The sequence below is a fragment of the Haemorhous mexicanus genome, chromosome 10 (genome assembly GCF_027477595.1).
Source record: "Haemorhous mexicanus isolate bHaeMex1 chromosome 10, bHaeMex1.pri, whole genome shotgun sequence".
Taxonomy (NCBI): Eukaryota; Metazoa; Chordata; class Aves; order Passeriformes; family Fringillidae; genus Haemorhous; species Haemorhous mexicanus.
The window spans coordinates 8,072,391-8,092,300 of record NC_082350.1 but is presented as its reverse complement, the minus strand read 5'-3'; the positions used below and the strand labels follow the sequence as shown (position 1 = coordinate 8,092,300).

General features: G+C 43.2%; 1 protein-coding gene across 2 annotated transcripts in view; it reads left to right on the top strand.

Moving 5' to 3' along the window:
- The first annotated feature begins 535 nt into the window (after window positions 1-535).
- Window positions 536-19,910, top strand: part of SPSB4 (splA/ryanodine receptor domain and SOCS box containing 4) — a 79,510-nt gene continuing 60,135 nt past the window's right edge. The window contains exon 1 of one of the 2 annotated variants that reach the window (XM_059855249.1): window positions 536-756. The gene's annotated coding sequence lies outside the window, so the exon portion shown is untranslated. Of the gene's footprint in view, window positions 757-18,475; window positions 18,612-19,910 lie in introns of those variants that run through there. The other variant, XM_059855250.1, reaches the window with a different exon arrangement.

Sequence of the window (19,910 nt, the reverse complement as noted above, 5' to 3'; positions counted from 1 at the left end):
CCCTTGGAAGCGCACGCCGGAAGATGCTGCTGTGCTTTGCCGGAGGTGCGAAGCCGCTCGCTGTGGCCCGTAGGGCGGCGGCGAGACGCGGTGCTGAGAAAGTTTGCCGGTGCCCGAGGGCGACTTTGACGCCAGAGCGGCGGGGGCTGCCGGGCCGGCCCGGCGCGTTCCGACCGCGCCGCGCTCTGCGGGTGCCGGAGCCGCGCCGCGTCCGCGGGGGCCGGGCCGGGCCGGGGGGAAGGGGCGTTGCCATCTGCTGTTAATTCCGCGGTCATTGGATTAGTAACCAGCGGTGATGAGATCAGCGGGATCGGCTTTCGCGAGGGGGCACGGCGCTCCCCGCGCTCCCCAGCTGTGCCGGCTCTCGCATGAGGCGGCGGCGGGCAGCGCAGGGGGAGGCAGCGCGCACAAAGCCCGGTAGCCGCCGCAGGCCGCCGCCCCCGGGCAGGGCTCCCGGGCGGCCCGGCCGCCCCGAGCCCGGCAGCCGCCCGCGGCCCCCCGGGCGCGGCGCCCGCCTCGCTCCGAGCCGCGGCTCCCCCCGGCTCCTGTCGCCTCCCCGGGCAGCCGCAGGCAGCGGGCGGCGGGAGCAGCCTCTGCTGGGCGGGCGCGCTCCGGGCTGGGGGCACGGGCTCCGAGCGCGGCGAGCTCGGCCACGGCGGCTCCCGAGTTTGTTTACTTTTGCTTCGCTTCTCGTCCCCGGTATCTCCTCTCTGCCGGCATAGCGGATCGGTGGCGGTGCCGTGCGGGGGGTTTATGGTAAGTTTGCGATGGGCGAAGCCCTCAGTTCGTGGGAATTCGGTGTTTTGTTCCACAGTATGTAAAGACGCGTTTGTGAGGGGGTTTCTTGTTTGTTTTTATTTTGGTTTTTAGTAGGGCTGGGTTTCAAGCTGGTGTTTGACGAAATACACTTGCGAACCGTTTTCTACTTAATAATGAAGTGGTTTACAATATAAATTAGTTTTTTGAGCTTCGTAAGAGAATTATTTCTAGATGTTGGATGACTAGCGATTTACGTTTCTCATAAACTGACTGTATCTGACTTTGCGCTGCCGGACGCAAGCCCTTTCGCCTCACGATTGCCACAAGCTAATGTTTTACGGTGGTTGCTTGGTGCTTTTTCGGACAGTAAAAGCCAGACCTCAGTTCAGGTGTTCAGACAAATCTGAAATATTAAACTGTGTTCTCCGTAAGAATATGAGGGAAGCTGAACCTTCCTCAAGACGAACCTGAATTTGTATGCGAGACTTGAGTTTCAACAAAGAAAGGTATTGACTGAATTTGCCCTCGCGTTACTTGTAAGCGCTCGGAGGCAGGCAGTGGGTTTGCAGTCGCTGCTGGGAAGCTGTTCTTGCCCGGGGACCAAGGGCCGGCCAGCTGAGCGCTGCCCTCGCCGCCCCGTTCGTTCCTGGAGGGGCTCCGTCGTTAATGGTGCAGCGTCCGTGCTGGCAGCAAGTCATTCCTATTTCTTTGTGCCTACGACTTGGAGCGTAGACTGCTACAGGGTGGAAAGTGTCCTATATAGAGAGATGGCCAGCTACCACTTCAGCTGCTGGTTTGATGCTGGCTACAGCCCTTCGGTGCTGAAGTCATACCTGATATTTTCACAGTGCTCTGTTTGCCTTCCGGTGACAGAAGCAATCTCTGATAAGATATCTCCGCGCTGCAAAAGAGCTTATCAGGAGAAAAAAAAAAGCAGTCCCAGAGAGTTGATGCTTGTGGCTGAAACTGGCCAGACTTGTGCGGTGTATCTCGAAGGATGCTACATTTTTAATGTTGTTTCTGTAACTAAAGCAGCCCGTCAGAGACATGAATATCAAATTGCTGTTAGATTATTTGGTGCTGCTGACAGAGAAATGCCAGATACTGTAAGTTCTCCTAACAACAAGCGGAAGTTTTATAACTGGCCTTAGTCATGTAAGTCTGGTTTCCTTGGTAGCTAATGTGCCTCGGTGTCTTGCTGCTGACTCCGGATGTCCTTGGATGACCGTCCTGTGCTTCAGTGACCCTGCCAGGGCTGAAGGGGAGACTCGGTACTTCCCTGCATCGCCAGGATTAGAAAACTTCGCAGCGCCGTGCCTTCCTGAGGCCCTCATGTGGGTGTTGCTCTGGAAGTTCACACTGGTGCTGTTGGGCTCCGGGAGCCCTGTGTTCACTCCCATCCCATCGGCCTGTTTGTCTTTGCAAATGTCACTGCAGCCAGCTCTGAAGCACCCGGCTTCCTGCTCAACAGGCTCTGGGCTCGGGACTGAGAAAGCAGCGCCACCTTTTTACAAGGAGCTTTTCAGATTTGTGCGACTTCTGGGTTTTTTTGGAGGGGGATTGTTTGGGTTTGTTTGTTTTTAATAGTGGGGTTTTTTGTTTTGGTTTGGATATTTGGGGTTTTTTTTGAGATAAGCATAACCCATCCCCTGAGAAGTACTAATTGGATATCTTGGTTCTTGAAAGAACAGATTTTTCAGATTCTTGGTTTGACCAAATTATAGTCATTTTTATGATTTGTGTTTGTGCAGCATGTGAATTTCTGAATGATGGGACATCTCTCCTGTGACTCCACAAGCAACAAATCATGAACTTGTCAGGCTTCATTGCTGCTGTGCATACTTTTTTAATGGATTTTCCATGTACCAAGAAAATTTAACACAGCTATTTTTTGTCTCATTTTCCTTCACAATCGCTTGTTTCCCCTCTTCTGTTTATAGGACATTGACCTCTTTTTATGGAGAAGGAAAGTAATTTTCACAGTGGCACTCAATGACATGTTGCAGGACTCCATGTGATGGTTACTTTGCGTTGTGTTCTTTTAATTGAGACAGCTGGTGAGTTTTCCTGTAAGGAGCTGATTTGCTTAGCATTTGAGACATAGTGACAGCAATTGAGGAAGAAGGCATTACATGATTTTCTGAGATATTATTGTTAAAAATCCTTGGTTAAAGTGATTAGCAAGATTATGCTAGATACTCAGCTGTCCCATCCTGGTAATTCTTCATGGCCAAGAAGAGGAAGGTAGAAAGAGGGATGCCTTATTCAAATTCTGTAAGCCATGCTGTGGTTTAGCTGTCTGCTCTCTTCAATCTGCTTGGCTGCTCACTACTGCTGCACTGACATCCTCTGCTCAATTCTTTTTGTGCTGGGGCAACTTCAGTGTAAACTTGAGGCTCTTGCAGTGGTAAATCCCAGGTTGAATAACGATAATGCAGAGTGGCCTTGATACTCACATCTATTTCCTGCATCAGTTAATGGGGATAAATGCACTGTTCTTAACAGAATATCCATGTAAAGGAAATCTAGATGTAGTTTCTTCTCAGCAAGTTTCCCAGGACAGAGGGTGGATGTAAATGTTGCTGGACTTCATAAATCCTCTCTGAAGGCTGAGGTGAGACTGATGTTAGAGAGGAGTGGAGGCTGGTACTGCTGGGTGCCCGCCTTCCTGGTACCATCCAGGAAGCAAAGCTGGGCTCGTGGCTGCAGGGATTAAGGGCTCCATGCTGGCGGAGGATGGATGGATGGATGGATGGATGGATGGATGGATGGATGGATGGATGGATGGATGGATGGATGGATGGCATCAGTCCATCTGAGCTATGTCAATGTGGCGTGCACCTTGAGGCTAGTGAAGGTGCAGGCCACCCATGTTGTCCTGGGAATTTTAAGTATTTATTAAGTCAGAATAGATCCTTTTTTTTGTGATGAAGGCATTGGTTAAATCTGCCCACTCTACACTTAACCTGTTTTTTAAATCAAAACTTTCTGTAAAGTTTCTGTGTTATGGATAAATATTTGCCTATAATTCTGGAAGTTGATGTTGTTGGACTGACTGAAAATCAACCAGTGCTGTGGGTTGAAACTTGCCAGACCAGACAGCTCCCTCACCCACTGTATTTTTAATGGGGTTGTGTACATGTTGGTGAATCTGTGTCATTCTGCAGCACACACAGCCCTCGGGGGTGACTTCAGGCTGTCTTTGCAACGAGCTTTTTTAGCCGACACAGGTTGTGCTGGAGGATAAGATGATAAGATGTTAATGCATCACGTGCTTCCTGGAAGGGCAGTTCATGTCTTCTGACTTCTTTTACTTAAGTCAGGCTCAGATTGTTTGTGCGGGTTGGTTGTTTGCTTTTTGCCTTAAGACTGTGTGTGCGCACCACTACCCCTGGTGCTGGGCTGTGTACTGCCCATGTACTGGAGAGTGCTGCTCCAGAAGGGCTGGAGGCAGCTTCATGGGTAACCAACTTTGCCAAAGAACAGCAGATGGGTTCTTTTGGTACAGTGTCCAAGCTGCTGTTGCTTGAAGCCAGCAGTGTAGTGTACTTGACCTGTGCTCCCTCAAGAGTTAAAGTATCTGAAATGGTGGATGCTGTCTGAATCCTGCTTCCAGGTGACCTTTGCAATGATGTCAGGAAATGCCTTTTCCTCAGCTGCTTGTACAGCTCTACAGCCCACAGCCATTTAGATTGGATGGTGATAAAGTTAAAAGTTAGTTTTGGTTTGGTTTTTTGTGTTTGGAAAGCAGGATACTCAGCAGCATTCACAGCCCATCAGGGAAAAATCCTTGCCCTGAAGAGATTTAACAGTGCTCCAGTGGCCTCGGTGGCAGCATGGAAAAATGCATAAAGGAGAGCTAGAAAATGTGGGTTATGTTTTTGGTAGCAGTCGTGGTTGAGAGAGATCAGTGCTCACAGCGTGCCATGACTTTGGACTAAGAACTGCCATTTGACTGGCAGTAATTGATTAACAATTGATGGCTCTAATTTGGCTGCCTCTGCTCTATTAATGACTGGCCCATCAAGAGTGCTGGGCAGAGCTCAACTCTTTCCTTCCTCCTGCTCCTTTTCCACCAGAAATGGAGTAGTGTCAGGTACTAGCCTGCTGAAATGCACATATGTGTATGTCTGTATTTTGGGGGGGGTGGGGGGTGTCGTTTTTAAGTGGATGTCACCTTTGCCTCGGAGCCCAATGTGATGCAGCATTTTATTTCTGTAGCTATTGAAATGCAGAAATTTTACATAATTTGCTGTGGTTTGGCCATAGCAAAGAAGCATGTGAGGAGAATTTATATCTATTTCCATCCTTAGTAAAAGGTGAGGTGCCTGGACTTAGACATGGGTGCTCTGAAAATCTGTTCATGCTGAAGTCATTTGAACTTAGACCAATGTTGAGCAGTATTCTGTATAATATTTTGCTTCCCTGTGCTTATTTTCTGTATCTTTGAATTGAACATTGTGGGGTAATCCTGCTCATGAGTAGTGTCAGATGACAAGTTTTATTGTGTTGCATTGCAGAGTGTGGTGACTTAGCAACTTTATCTTTGAGGATTTGTCAGAGGCTGAAGGGACAAGTAAGCTTTGGTGTGCAGCAGTGTAGGAAATCTATTTTGGAGCTGATTGCAAGCTATTTCTTTCAGAGCTGTACAGCAGACTCTTTAGATAAGTTTGCTTTCTTAGTTTAAATATGAATTTTCAAAAAATTTTTCTGGTATTGCATTTCTCATCCTAACCTATTGCTGAAGTCTGCTGTGCACTTGTCTGCAGGTTGTGCCTTTCTGCAGTAGCAACCCCTGAGGAAAATTTTGCCAAGAGATTTTGAGAAAGAGAAAAGATTGGTTGTATTTATGTATTTATAGTGTCTCATCAGAAGAATGAGGATTTGCTTCCTGCAGGAATGGATCCATGTCCTGGGACCCAACCATGGCCCTGACTGCAGGAGCTCATCCCCCAAAGCCTCCCCTTGCTGGGGTAGGGAGCTGCTGAGGGAATTCCCTGTGAAGGGGCTGGAATTTCTGCTTTGTCCTGAGGCAGCAGAGGCACTGCTGACAGCTGACTTGGCTGTAGTGTTCCTTCAGCAGTTTTTCTGCTTGGCACCTGAATATGGCCCAGCTCTTCATGAGAGGGGGAAGCCAGGCCAGTACCTGGAGACTCTTCAGGCTCCATCTACACCTCACAGCAGCAGCCTCATGTAGCCTTTGTTGAAAAGAGTTTCTTGAATGTTCAAAAATCAACATATTTAGAGTTTCTTTTTAAAGGAGTATTAATCATGCAAGAGCACTTGTATAGCTTTAGGCATGGAAAAAGGTGTGATTTTTCAAATCTGATGAAAGGTTTACATACTTAATTTAATTTTAACTGCTTCTCCTCTATCTCTTCTTCAAATGCAGAAACAAATTACCTCCAGCAGAAGGATACCTTTTTTCATTAGATATTGGGGGTCATAATTTTATCATTGAGCCACATTGCACAAAGTATTTACATCAGTGCTACATTTCATACTGTGAATGTGCTGTCCATGGAAATCCCTACGTGGTGGTTTTAGGCATAGTTATGAGCTGTGTGTTGGTTCTTTGTTTTTCTGTAAGAATATTCTAAACAATAGTTTTGCTCTGGAAGAATGAAAATGGCTTGGAAGAAAGTTGCCTGTTGTCTTTAAACACTGAACTAATTCTCAAAAATGTTGGGCTTATTTCCTAATTAAACCATTTCATGATAGAAGCCACATAAAGTTAAGCAATGAATTCACAGTATTCTCAACAAAGACTGTATTACTTCACATGTGAGAAAATGCCATGAGAGTCAAATCTATGTGTATAGCCAAAGAAATAGTTGGTGAAGTGGTAAAGGGAATTTTGAGCTTTAAGTACTTTCTGAGTTACTGGTGAAGTTATAAACAAGTTCTTGTTTTGAGAATGACTTTCAGGTAGCTTGGACACACTCAGTAGTCTGGTGGCCAGTACTGGTAACTGGTACTTTTGAAACTTTGTTTTTCTAGTGTTTTAGACTCCATTTCCAGAATAAGCTCTGCTGTCATTTGCCTTTGACAACAGAATCATTGCAATATTGTGAAGTGAATGGTTGCTTTAAAATAAAGTTTACATGTTAATTTGTTTGTACTTGTATTCCTTGCTCAATGATGTCACTGCATAAAATTTTGTAGTGTGTCCTGTATTTTACTCCATTTATGTGAATTGTTGGCTCAAGTTATAAATAATCCCAAAATCCAGTGTAGCTAACCTGGGGATTTAAGAGTTAAAATTGAAACCCGGTCCTTATGGTGCTGTTTGTGTGGTATTTTCTGGCTGAGACACTTTCTTGAGTTAAAAAAAAAAAAAAGGCCATTAAAATGAAAATTTACTGCTTCATTTGTTTGATTATCTTGAAAGTTAATCCTAATTTAACATGTAAAAAGGTGTACTTGTAGATACTTCAAGTTTGTGTAACATCTGTGCAGGGGGAATTGAGTATCTGTTCCTCATGGCTTATCACTAGTCTGCTGGATTTAAATTGAGGAGCTGAGAGTGTGATAGGGGCACATGCTGAACTCTTGCAGAGACATAGGGTATTTTGAGGCTCCAGCTAGTTCACCTGGGCAGGGCCATTACTCTGGCTAGGAAAGGAGCAGCAGTGGTGCTAAACCTGAGAATAATAAATTAAATTCTGACCTTTGGTATTTTTATCCCATGCTTGAGCAAAGTCTCTGTCTATGGAGCACATTTTGGGAGTCTGACTCTGCAAGGAGGTTCAGGTTCCTTGTCATCTTGCTTTCAAAAATTATGATGCAGCATAAAGAAATCAAAATACTGTTTTCCTTGTTGTTGAAAACTGCTGTCAAGCGTGTCAGAGATGACAGAAGTTGTTTGAACTGAAGATGGTAGTACATCAAAGTCTGCAAAAGACAGAAACATTACCATCCCATCTTCATTTTACTGTGTTGCTGCATATTAGTGTAACTTGTGGTTTGTTCCAGCACCTAACTATCCCTGCACTTCAGCACCATCAGCCTCTGATGCTGTTAACATCTGGGTAACACTTGCTGTGATATTCTCACTTCTAAGTGTACTGGTCATTCACTAAATATTTATAGAGTCCTTTGGTTTTGATGTTGCAAGATAAAAAGGGTGGGTTTTCTATCATCTTTTGTATTCAAAGGCAAATAATACATTGAAGCTGGTGATTACTTAAAATATTATCACATCAAGAGGTTCCTTTGTACTTGGGTCGTTGCTGACGTAACTGTTTCTAGGAGTCTAGCAAACCTTGCAGAGTTCACTGCTGGCTTGTTTAGACTGAGATGTTGTGTTGTAAGTGCAATGATCATCTACCAAAGATGTGAGAATGTGCTCAGGAAGGATTTGTTACAACACGTGCAGTATCCTATCCTTTGAGTTAAACAGAACAAGATGTATTAAACAAGCATGAGCATGAGACCTGGCATATGTCCTTGTTCTTTTTAATTTTTTTTTTTGCATTCTTATTAGTGTTGTTTGAAACCAAGTGTGTGGGTGGAGAAAAGGAAGAGAGAGAGGCTCACCTGTGAGATCTCTTGGTATCAGTGTACCAAGGGACATTTCCCTGTATGGACAGGGAAAGAGAGGAACATTCAACAGCAGTTTCTGAGGGTGATGGAGAAAAAGGTGATTAATTTGCCAAAGGAACTAAGGCTAAGTATTTGTCAGGATTTAAAAAATGAAAGAGGGAGTGAAAATAGACCTTCCAGGCAGGGTGCACGAAGGGAGCCATCAGGAGTTGCTGCAAGGTCCTCCTCCTGTGGTGCTCCAACTGCTCTGAGGAGTCAGCAGTGACGTGGTATCAGAACTTCCCTCACCTCAGTGAGCTGCAGTGGGATGGGAGGAGGTGCATGAGGCTGCAGCCTTGAGTTTGTGTCTAGGGATACAGTGGGCTTTCAGTTAATAATAATTGGGTTTTTTTCAGTAAGTCACCTTCAGCATTGATAATTTGCTTGCATTTCCTACTCTTAGATCCAGTAATAAGAATCAATAGTTTGTTTTCACTTGAATACACCTCTGTCTAGCAATGGTGACTAATAGCGCAAGGGAAGAAAAAATCCATATGTTTTAGTTCGTGACAGTTTGACTGCTGGAAAAAGACACCAAAGGGAAATTCAGAGTGAAATGTCTCAACACTCTGGGGACGTGAGAGTGACTGATGAGCTTGCTTTTACTGCTTTACTCCATCCACATCCTGCTAATAGAGGACATGGCAGCAGGAAGTCTTTGGGAATGCAAAAGCCAACCCCCTCCCTTCACTCCCTTTATTTTTAGATTTTGTCTTCCCTGTGGTAAAATCTTTGGAACCTGGGTGAGCAGTGCCCAGGGTTAGATAGGAATGTGACTCAGTAGTGTCTGGTATGCAGTCATTCAGGAGAAGAGCAGGAACTGTTTCTCTCACCCTGTAGCTGGAAGTTGGGGATGTAATTCCAGTGTATGTAGTTCTGACATGATGTTTTCTTCTGCACGTGGATGAAGACAGTGAATTGATGCAGAACTGTTTTTCTTTTAACTATTGGAAGACGTGGAAAACCCATTGGCTAAACCTAGCATCTAAATTTAGACATCTGAATTAGCAATGCAGGAAGCAGTAGTGTAGCAAACAGCTCAGTTCCTCTGGAGCACTGCTGGCTGGCAGGGTAGAAAATCTGGGCACTTAACAGATGCAGGCATCTCTTTACACCTCCTGGGAAAAATGTGTGTGGGATGCTTCCTCTGGATAATCCTTAAACCAAGGCTAAACTGGCAGTTTAACTTTCGTCAGAATTCCCAGTGAATGGGTTTTCACAAGGGATTTTTTTACTTGTAGTTTTTTTTTTTGGTCTGAATATTTGCTTACAGTGGGGTTTGCTTCCACAGCTGTTCTGCATTTGGTTTCCGTAGTGGTAAGGAATGTGGTGTGCTGCAATCAAAGCTGAGCCTAACAGTCTATTGTAGAAATAGGATTGTAAGGAAAAATTCAAGCAGTTACTTTATTACAGCAGAGATGTGTGGGTTGATGGTCTTGGTAGAATTCAGTTCAGTCTCATGGTACAAGAAGAAATTTCATTACATGTAATAATTAGCTTTTGAAATAAAGAAGATTATCTTTCATTTTAATCACCCTGCCTTAATAGCAGGGAAGAAAAAACATTTTATTAGAGTGCCAACTCTGTTCTCTGTGTTTTCTAAAATGACATTTTAATTGAATTTTATATTTATGGGACTGATACTTAAAACTTGTCATTCTTATGGATTCTTACCTGTTTCCCCCTGTATATTAACCAGCTGTATTTTTAAAGACTGTATGCTTCTGTCCTGCTCTCTTGCCAAAAACATTTCCACAAACAGTTCCTTGTGAAGAGAATTATTACTTACATTGGTCATTTTTAACATGGAACTCTAATACTCAGCCACATTTCTCTTGTTAACACAAAACATTGTATATATATGCTTCATATCCAGTATGTGAATAGCTTGTAATTACAAAAGTAGGCTTAAATTCATTAGTTCTTAGCAAAACTAATGGATTGTGATCAGTGTAATGGCTGATGATAGATTGTGCTGTGCCAGCAGGGAACTGGCTCCCAGAAGAAGTTACACCAGCTCAGGAATGACTAGAGACTGGCTGGTGAACATGTTCTTCTCCAGATGCTTTTTTAATTCCTTCAATTAACTTGATTAAGCAGCTTAGCTTAAGTAAGCAGAATTTGTGACTTGGAAGTTCTCCCATGTAGTATTTTCCTGCTGCCTTAGGAATTAATTCCTTTAGTGCTGTGTCTGTTTAAGGCAGGCAGCCGTGGTTGCTGCTGTCTCACACAGACACAGGATGGTGTGTGCTTAGTATGAGGGGCACACACAGGGGTGGTGTTTCCCCTCTCTGCACTTGGTTCTTGGCAGAAGTCATAAATCACAGTGATTTCTGCACAGTGCAATTGAATGGAGCCTGACTACCTTATTTTTTTATTGGTGCTGGAAGTTCCCTCCTGCTTAGGTCACTCTGAATCCTCCATCAGGAGAGAGGGGAACACTCTCTTCTCTGTGCCTTCTGGTTCCCAAGCAAGGGAATTGCATTTCCTAATTGTACCACCAGTGTCCCTCCCAGGTAACCCGGTGCATTCTCTTTTCTTCCCAATGATTTATCTTCACAGCATGTGTCGTTAGGGAATAGGGAAAAGGGTGTTAAATAGGGAGTCAGATGGTAGCACAGAGTTCTTGTCCATCTGTCTGCTTTCCCTGCAGACATCCCCTCCCTTTCCAGCAAGGATGGTGCTTATGTTACAGTATCCTGCATTTTTCAGAGCACAGAAAAGTGGCCTCAGCTGGAACCAATTTCTATCCTACAGATCCTCGTGGTACTGGGGAACCCACCCACCACTAACTACTGCAGCGCCAACAGTTCTGACTGCTCAGTATTGTGGCAGCCTGGAGCTCTTTGAGGCTCAGCTCTTGTGTTTACAGCTACTGGCTCAACAAATTATTTTCCAAATTGTCAATCATTCATTCTGGTCCTGGCTTGCAGTTTTTTTGTATAAATATAAGTTATTTCTGCAGTATCAGAAGTTGTAGTGTCTTACACAGATTGTCATTAAATCGATGCAGTAATTTCAGAAATTTAGATCTGTGTTTACAGGTGGGTTTTTTTTTCCTCAGGAGAATTTCAGAGAGGAGCTTGACACTACATATACTTTTTCAGCTCCCCTTGATTATGCTGTGTTAATAAGATGATAATGTATTCTGATAATTGCTCATGAGTCTGCTACCTAATGAAAGGTGAGGGTTGAGTGTGCTTCCATATGCTTCTCTTTCTTGCAGTGCCAGGTGGGGAGGTGAATATCTGAAAAGGATGCTAAAAAATGGGTAAAATTTTAAGCCAAATGTGGCTTTGCAGTATTAAGGAAACTGACAATGGGATATAGAGGAAAAGGGGAGGAGAAGGGTTGAAAAGGAGAGGGAAACTACAAAGACTGGGATTGTAACAAAAAGCTGTTAGCCATAGATGTGATGAAGATTATATGTGGGGCAATTGAAAATACTTTTGTTTTCCATTTCTTCCGTCACTGTGGAGAAAGTCCTCTGTTCACGAGAGCGATTCTTCAGGTGGTCAGAAGTGTTAATAGACTTCTGGGTTTTAAAGCTCCATTAAACTTTCATACTGTGTAAATTATTTTCTTCAAACTTGCCTCTATTTTTGATCTCTTGACTGTGAATTGTGACAGGAGTTCATGCTAAATATGAAAATGCACAACTCCTCTGGATCCCATGATTCTTGTAGCAATTTCTGTGTCCACACAGCACTTCAGGGAACAGTTTATCTGTTCAAAGAATGGCTGGAATTTAAACCCCCTCAGATTTCCAGTACCCTTAGATATTTTTTTCCTTAACCTCTTGGCCAAAAGACTTGCTTTCCTCCTCTGAAACTATTTGTAGTGTTTGTGCAGTATCCCACATGGTTTTACATTCAACAGTGGTGTGGTTTGTACACATCTTGCAAGTCTTTTGCAGCAGTAAATGATTGTTTGAGAAATGCAAGCTTGCATTTAGGCTCAAGTGAACATTTTGGTTAGTTCAAATGATTCTGGAAGGATCTTTGTATAAATCTACTTCATTTTATGCTACTTGTGCTGCTCTTGAGGATGTAGTAAACAAAAACAAGTTTAGCTCTGATGAAGTAGAAAAAAAGAATAATTTTATCAGTATTTGTTCAGGAATGCAGGCTGTACTGAGTGTGTTACAGTTTTTATAACTCAGTGGGAAGATGTCTTATTTTCCTGGAGGTAGTCCTTTACTTTTAAAGGTATTTCTAAATATTACTTTTATTCTTTATCATGCTGGAAATCAAGATGATCTGTATATCCCAATACAGTCTAGGATTTTGTTTTTCCAGAATTAAAAACTAAGAGCACTTTGCTTTCAGTGTATTCCACCTGTTGCTGAAGCTTAACTTGTAATTACTGATGTGCTTTCTCTTTGCCTAAAGTACTGCTGATCCAAATTTAGACTGAACACATTTTTCTCCAGGGCAGAGCAGGTCCCTTCCTGAGTTATTGGAGAATCAGAGTCTGGCAGATTTAGATCACGTCTGGAAGATTTTCTGCAATCATATCAAATATGGAGGGGTTGTACAGAGATTAATTGGAATATGCTATATTTTTATTTTTAATATAGCTTTTGCAAGGCTTCCAACACACAATGTTACTTATTTTATTTCAGCAGCAGTACACCTAAAGATTAAGTACTAATATATTTTTATTCACATCAAAACTTACATCCTGGTACAGTTTCCTTCCAAGTAACTTTCAATGGTTTTTTTCTCCCTTTTCATCCAATGCATTAAAGTAGAAAATCTAGTTAGTAGTTAATTGTTACAAATAAAATACCGCTCAAACGAAAATTCCCTGCAGAAAACTGCTTAGTAGAGGAAACTAGAGATTTTGAGAGTTATTTTGAGAAATACAGGCCTTGTGTTTGAGCTTATAGATCACAGTTGGTGTTGAGAGTTGCCCTGTAGGCAGGCACAAAGCTGATTTATTTTTATCCATACCTCTATTAGGAAGTATAGTGTGGGCTTTTTAAAGTTCTTTCCTGTGGTCAGAAATACCTGGAATTGTTGGCACTTGCAGCATGAATTTCTTTGAGGGTGTACATTGTTAGGTCAGTAATAGAGAGATGTAAATGCTACTCCAAGTAGCAACTTCTTCCACCATGGCTTTTCCTAGTTGGAGGCCCTCTCTGATTGTAACACTGCCAAGTCTGGTATAGTTTTTCTCCGTAGAACAGTATTGATTTGAAAAGGCAGCCTTTCTGCTTCATCTGGCTCTAGGACAATGAATGAGCCAGAAAGAAAATCACATTCCACACAGCCAGCAGGGCTTCACTGAGGGCAAATTTAGTGGCCTTCTATGGTGAGATTATGGCATTGGTGGATCAGGGAAAAGCAATGGATATAGTCTACCTGGATTTATGCAGAGCATCTAATACTGTCCCACAGGACATCTTTGTTTCTAAACTGGAGAGACGTGCATTTGATGAAAGAATCACTCAGGGGATAAGGAGCTGGCCAGAGCAGGGGGCCCAGAGATTTTATGGATGCCCCATCCCTAGAAGTGTTCAAGGCCAGGTTGGATGAGGCTTTGAACAACGTGATCTAAGGACAGGTGTCCCTGACCATGGCAGAGAGGTTGGAACTAATTCTTAAAATCACAGAATATCCTCAGTTGGGGGGACCCAACAGGATCATTAAGCCAACTCCTGGCCCTGCACAGGACGCTTCAAGAGTCACACCATGTGTCTGAAAGCATTGACCAAACACTTCTTGAACAAGCTTGGTGTTGTCACCTTCCCTGAGGAGCCTGTTCAGTGCCCAACCACCCTCTGGATGAAAAAGATTTTCCTGATATCCAAACTGAACCTCCCCTTACTCAGCTTTGTGCTATTAATCCAAGTCCTGATGATCTTTAAAGTCCCTTCCAAACCAAACCATTCTGTGACTGACCACTGAGACCCATTCTGGGTTCTCACCAAGGTGTCCTTTGTGTCTTCAGGAGTCAGATTTTTGACATGGGGACATAACTGTCTGTGAATCTTTTAACTCCTTAAAGCCCTGTGCCTTTTCCCTGCCTCTACTGCATTGCCAAGTGCCCTGTTTCCTAAAAATAAATAAAAGCAGACACAAAAATATTACTTGGTAAAATGAAAAAGCTTTTATAAGCATGAGGAAAATCAATTTTGTTGCTTAGAGCTTAGGCAGTTTGTTTCTATGATATTACTTTCTCCATTATCTCTACTTGTCTGTGCAATTGTTCTCTGCTGACAGATGGGCTTTAGTAGTGGCTGGTGTTTGAAACAGATGAAATTCATTGCTGTTGCTTAAATAATGTTGGGGTTTTGCAAAAACATTTATTTGTTTAACAGGAAGTTGTTTTGTTGTTTTATCTTTTTGTCAGCACTCCGAAGAAACTTGATTCGTTGCCTCACCTGGGAAATACAGATTCTGTGCAATCAGATTTTGTCATGACATTTCCTTAAAATATGTGAAGTGTGTTTACTTAATTTCTGTTGTTTAGAAGAAGGAACTAAAGGACTGATGAAGCATTGCTTCCTGGTTTTGTGTCTTGTGGCTGACTTGACATGAAATCTTCAGGACACTTTGCCTGCAGTTACAGCTTTGATGCGAGTTCCTTCTCATCAGGGTTTCTTGGAAGATGTGGCCTGGCAGCCCAGCCTGGTGTTCCATGTGCTCACTTCCAGGATGTCTGTCCTGTCCTGTAGGAACAGTTATTTCTGAGCCTGCTGCTGCCCTGTCAGAGTTGGCTGAGGGTGGCTATTGACTGAAGTAGCTGAAGGGGAAGGATTGGGAGGGATGCAGATGGTGTGATTGTGTAAGTCTATTTTCCTATTAAATGAAAGAATACGCTTTTGTTCAGCATCAAACTTGTTCTCATGCATTCATCTCCTGCATGTTTGTGCAAGAACAATGGCTGGGTTCCCTCCAGCCTTGCCCTCCCCCTCTCACTCTGCAGCCCTGACTGGGGGAATGGGCCTGACCCCATCTGCAATTGTGTCCACCCGTGGTTTGTCGAAGACAGCCTTCTGGGGCATCTCTTCTACATCAGTCTGTGCAGATCACAAGGGGAATAATATCTTCAGCTCTTGTCTGCTGTGTTTGGCCAGAGGCACGGTCTCTCTGTGTCGCTGGACTTGTGCAGCACTGCTGGAAGTATTAATGACATCCAGGTGATGTCAGGAACTGCCTCTGATGGGCTGCTTCAGCTGAGCACATCTCACAGGTGCTGTCTGTAACTGCTTCAGTCCAAATGAGAATTACATAAAGTAAGACTTGGGTGCAAAAGAAGATGACACAAGTATCTTGGCCATTCCAGAAGCACTGCAACTTTTAAGCTGGTGGTGAATGTCTTGTTATAAAAGATACTGAGACACAGCCCTAGAATCATCCACTGCAAAGTGTACAGACAGGCACTGTGAGAGTGGAGCCATTTCTTGTGGAGTCTGGCAAATCTGCAGTAGACTTATGGTGTTGACCCCCACAGAGCTGCTACTAGTGAGTGTTCCTCCTTAGCCCCATCCTTACCATGGTACTGGTAAAAACCAGCTGCAGGCCAAGGTTCCCTTATGATTTACAAAGCCTCGCCAAGCTTGGAAAACACTGACACAAGACTGAAGCTTGAGTTGAGGGGCCACATTTTCACTGCAGTGTGATGTTACAGTTTCTGCAGTTGCAGAAGAGTTCTGGTGAACCATTCTGTCAAGCCAGAGGAGCTCTCATCTGTCTGCTTGTCACTTCCTACCATCTGCAGGCCTTCCCTCAGTCTGCTCAGGGATCATCTCTGGCACGTTCCCTGGGATTTGCAACTGGCTAGACTGAGGAATGATGCTTTCCAGGAGTATTTCTCTCGTTTATGGCTTTTTAACTTATTTCACTTTAAAGGCCAACTGGCTCCACTGTACATTACAGCAAAAGGAACTGCAGTAAAAGAAAGGCAGTGGAAATGTATTCAGCCACATTTTGAGGCTGTCACTTAATGGATGTTCTGATTTTGAAACTGAAGCTGTAGGGCTATTGATCCTCTACAAAGCTGTAGAGGTAAAATGTAAAATGAATTGTCTAAAAAGAAAAGGGTTAGGCTGATGAAAAGTAGTAATGACCGGTGAGAAATTGCAATATCAAAATTTAATTATTCCTTGGGTTTTAAATCTCGTGTGTGACACCTATTGGTATTACTTACTTGGTGAAGCATGGTGAGTAGAAATATAAAATGGCAAAGGATCCTGTAAAATGTAAAGTGGAGCTGAAAGCATAATTTTCAATTTAGTGTAAAGCATTTTTCGTGTGTTAATATGCTCTTTTGATACAACCCTGGCACTTGAAAATTAAAAATGTTCACATCAGCTGTTTGGGAAAAACAGGAAGGTATTTGCCGTGACAGAAGGGTGGAAGATGAATGATTTTGAAGAGAGAGGAAGATGTAAGCAGAAGCTCATGCCTGTGCTGAATTCAGACATGAAGTTTAGCTGTGCCCCTTAGGGCAGCTTGAAGTGACTGTGGAAATTTGCTCCATGGTTTGGACTGCTGCCTAAAGGAATGGTTCTGCCTTTGAGATTTGAATTTTTTTTCTCTCTCTTTCCTTTTGCCAGAGCAAGTATTTACATAACTGTCTGGTATTCTAGATCAGAGAGCTTATTCACCTGAAAGTAACCTGGCAAAATAAAACACTACATTTTACTTACTTTAGTTTTCTAAGGCAGACCTATTTCAAGGCCATTTGAATGCAGGTGGCTGAAGACAAAAGGGAGGAATGACTAGGAAGGGGTGGTAGAAAGGATGCAGCAGCTTGAACATCTGTACCCTTATGGTAATTGTGGGATTGCATGGGTATTCCTGTTATATACCCTGGAAAGAAAAGTGCTGTTTCCTTTCAGGAACTTAAGAACTGAAATATCTCTAGTTTTAAAAGTACTTGCATAGTAAAAAAAGTAGTTTTTGTTGCATTGTGTTACTATATTTGTTTTTCAAATTGCATTGCTGTATTCTGAGACGTGATTACACAGAAAAACTGTTTACAGACTTGAAGTATTTTCAGTTCATGTTTCTTCAGAATAGAAATGTCTTCATCTAAAACCAACTTTCAGCATGAAAAGGGAGAATTACAGAAACACATGCAGAGAGAGGAAGGCATAAAACCAACCCAAAACCTCAAGTCAGCTCTGTTCCAAAATACAGTAGATGGAAGTATTTAAAAATATACATTCCACTGTATTCATTGCTACTCAGGATTCTTTCTGCATTCTTCATCATATGACTAAACTGCTTCTAAGTCAGATGGTACAGATGGTATGGTATTTCAGATTATTCTAATGCCAAGCAGCTAAATGCACAGTCTTTTTTAATAACAAGCTTATCCTGGTTTTTGAAACAATTACATTTTTGTAACATTACAAAGCAAGTTACTCTTTACGGAGGAATGTCCTTGGGATTTTCAGGATTTGCATTCCTTTCAGGAATCAAAGAAGTCATGATTTACTGCTGCATTGTTCATCCCACATATTAAATGTCACTTGCTAAGTGTGCATGCAGCATCAAATTTTGTCTGTAGCACAGGATAGCTTGGAATAGCCCAGCATTTTTGTCTGGTTGCATTGTTATTGCATATTCCCAGTTTGACCAAGGAAGCCAACACTGTTAATTTATTGCCCATTCTGAACAATGTTGGATACCAGGATCTATAGTTGAATCCAGGCTACCCAGTCTCTTTAAGTGCCAAAAATGTGCTTAATTCATTGTCACCCTCAAAACAGTGTTGTCATGGTTATGTAGCTGTTTGCACACTGGGAGCAAAGTTGATAGACACTGGGCCTTGTGCCTTCACATTGTCTGGCTGGGGATAAAAGTCCTTGTCCTTGAACATACATAAACCCCTTTCATTGATCTGCCCAGCATAGCACATCATGTATTTTCTTCTTCCTGTTCCTTCTGTAGGGACTTTGGGATTGGTGTTACATTCAGAGTGTTCAGACACTGTGTCTGTTCTGTTCAGGCATCTGGGGAAGGAGCAGTTCTGGTGCCCACAGAGGAGTGGCCTTGGTTCAGTGCTGCCTCTCTTGGCATTCAGGAGTTCTTGCTGGCTGGTGACAAAGCCCACGTTGGCAGGGGAGGTGGCACTGAGGTCTGGCTGCAGGAGGAAAAAAATGAATGAGGGCCAATGGCAGAGTGAGAAGTGCTCTGTAGACATTGACAATGCTGTTGGATAGAGGCATCTCCTTCCCTGCTTTTTCTGATGGCCACTTTCACCAGTCAGTGTCATTAGCTGGGACTCACCTTCTGCTGCTCACTCTTTGGGTAAGTGTTATTTTGGGAGGATTAACCTGAGTCCTAGGGTGGTCCTAATGGAGTTTTGAATTGTATTTATGTCCTGTCATTTCTTATGCATTTTTGTCAAGCTTCCTGCATGTCTAGTTTGATCCAGAGGGAAATAGAACTGTGAATGCTGAAAGCTGACTTTGCTGAAAGCATGTTTCTTTTATCAGTTATGTTCTACTGATGCCAGCATACCAAGCTTAAGAAACGCACCCTATTTAATTACAGCAAAGTGATGTCCCAGCAAGGCTTTATGCAGTAAGTGTAGTTTGTGGTTTTATTGTGAATGATTTCCCTAAATATTTTAGCAGTCTGAATGAAGATACTGCTAAGTGACATTGACGGGCTTTTCCTGTTTGGAGTTGTATTGTTCCTGTACAGTGCATTTACTCTAATCATTGTAGCCTGACAAAGCTCAGCATGAGTGGGAAACTGTGGGACAGAAATTTAGACTGCAAAAACCAGCAGTCTTCTCACACAGGGATAAGTGGTGAAATTTAGTGTTAGTCACTAAACCAGTGTAATGGAGAGGTCATATATTAAGGCAGTTTGAAATAATTTTTTTTTTAGCTCCTGTAGTGGTTTGAAATTATGGGAAGAGCAGAGATTTGGAAAAACCTTCAAAGCAAAGCTATACAGTGAAAATTTGTGTTCTTTCTATTTCTGAATATTTATGTATCTGGTGAGAAGATTTAGGCAAAGAAATCTAAGTTTCTCTACTTAGGTGTAAGACTGCAAAAAGAGCAGTTGAATGACACTGTGCTTTGACAAGTTTCTGACTCAGGCGATGGTAAAAAGGTTTTACAACCAAATATTTCTGTAAGTGGGTTGAACACCAACGAGTCTGACAGGAATAATCTGTTGTCCCTAACCCACAGCTTTTGGTAATGCTGTGTAGTGTATTGATCCCGTGCTGCAGACAGGAAGCAGGTCTGGGGTACCTTTGCCAGATGAATTGTTTGTCACTCCCCTTCCCTCCATGGGAGTGTGCACGGCTTTCCCACAGCTGCTGGTGTGAGGAGAAGCTGCCTGCAGATCCCCGTGGTAGTGGGGCAAGAGTGACTTTCCTGAGCACCACTTCTGTGCTGCAGGTGTGTGACCTGTGGAAGTAGGGAGGATTTTGTTGGTGAAGACAGGCTGAGCCTTGGGGAGCTGTGTCCCTCCAGCAGCAGCTGCTGATAGTGGAGGGCACAGCGGTGCTTCCCGGCTGTGCCATGCCTCAGCTGGGTCTCTGCCATCTGCTTGGTGAAAAAGGACAGGACACAGGCAAGGCCATGGATG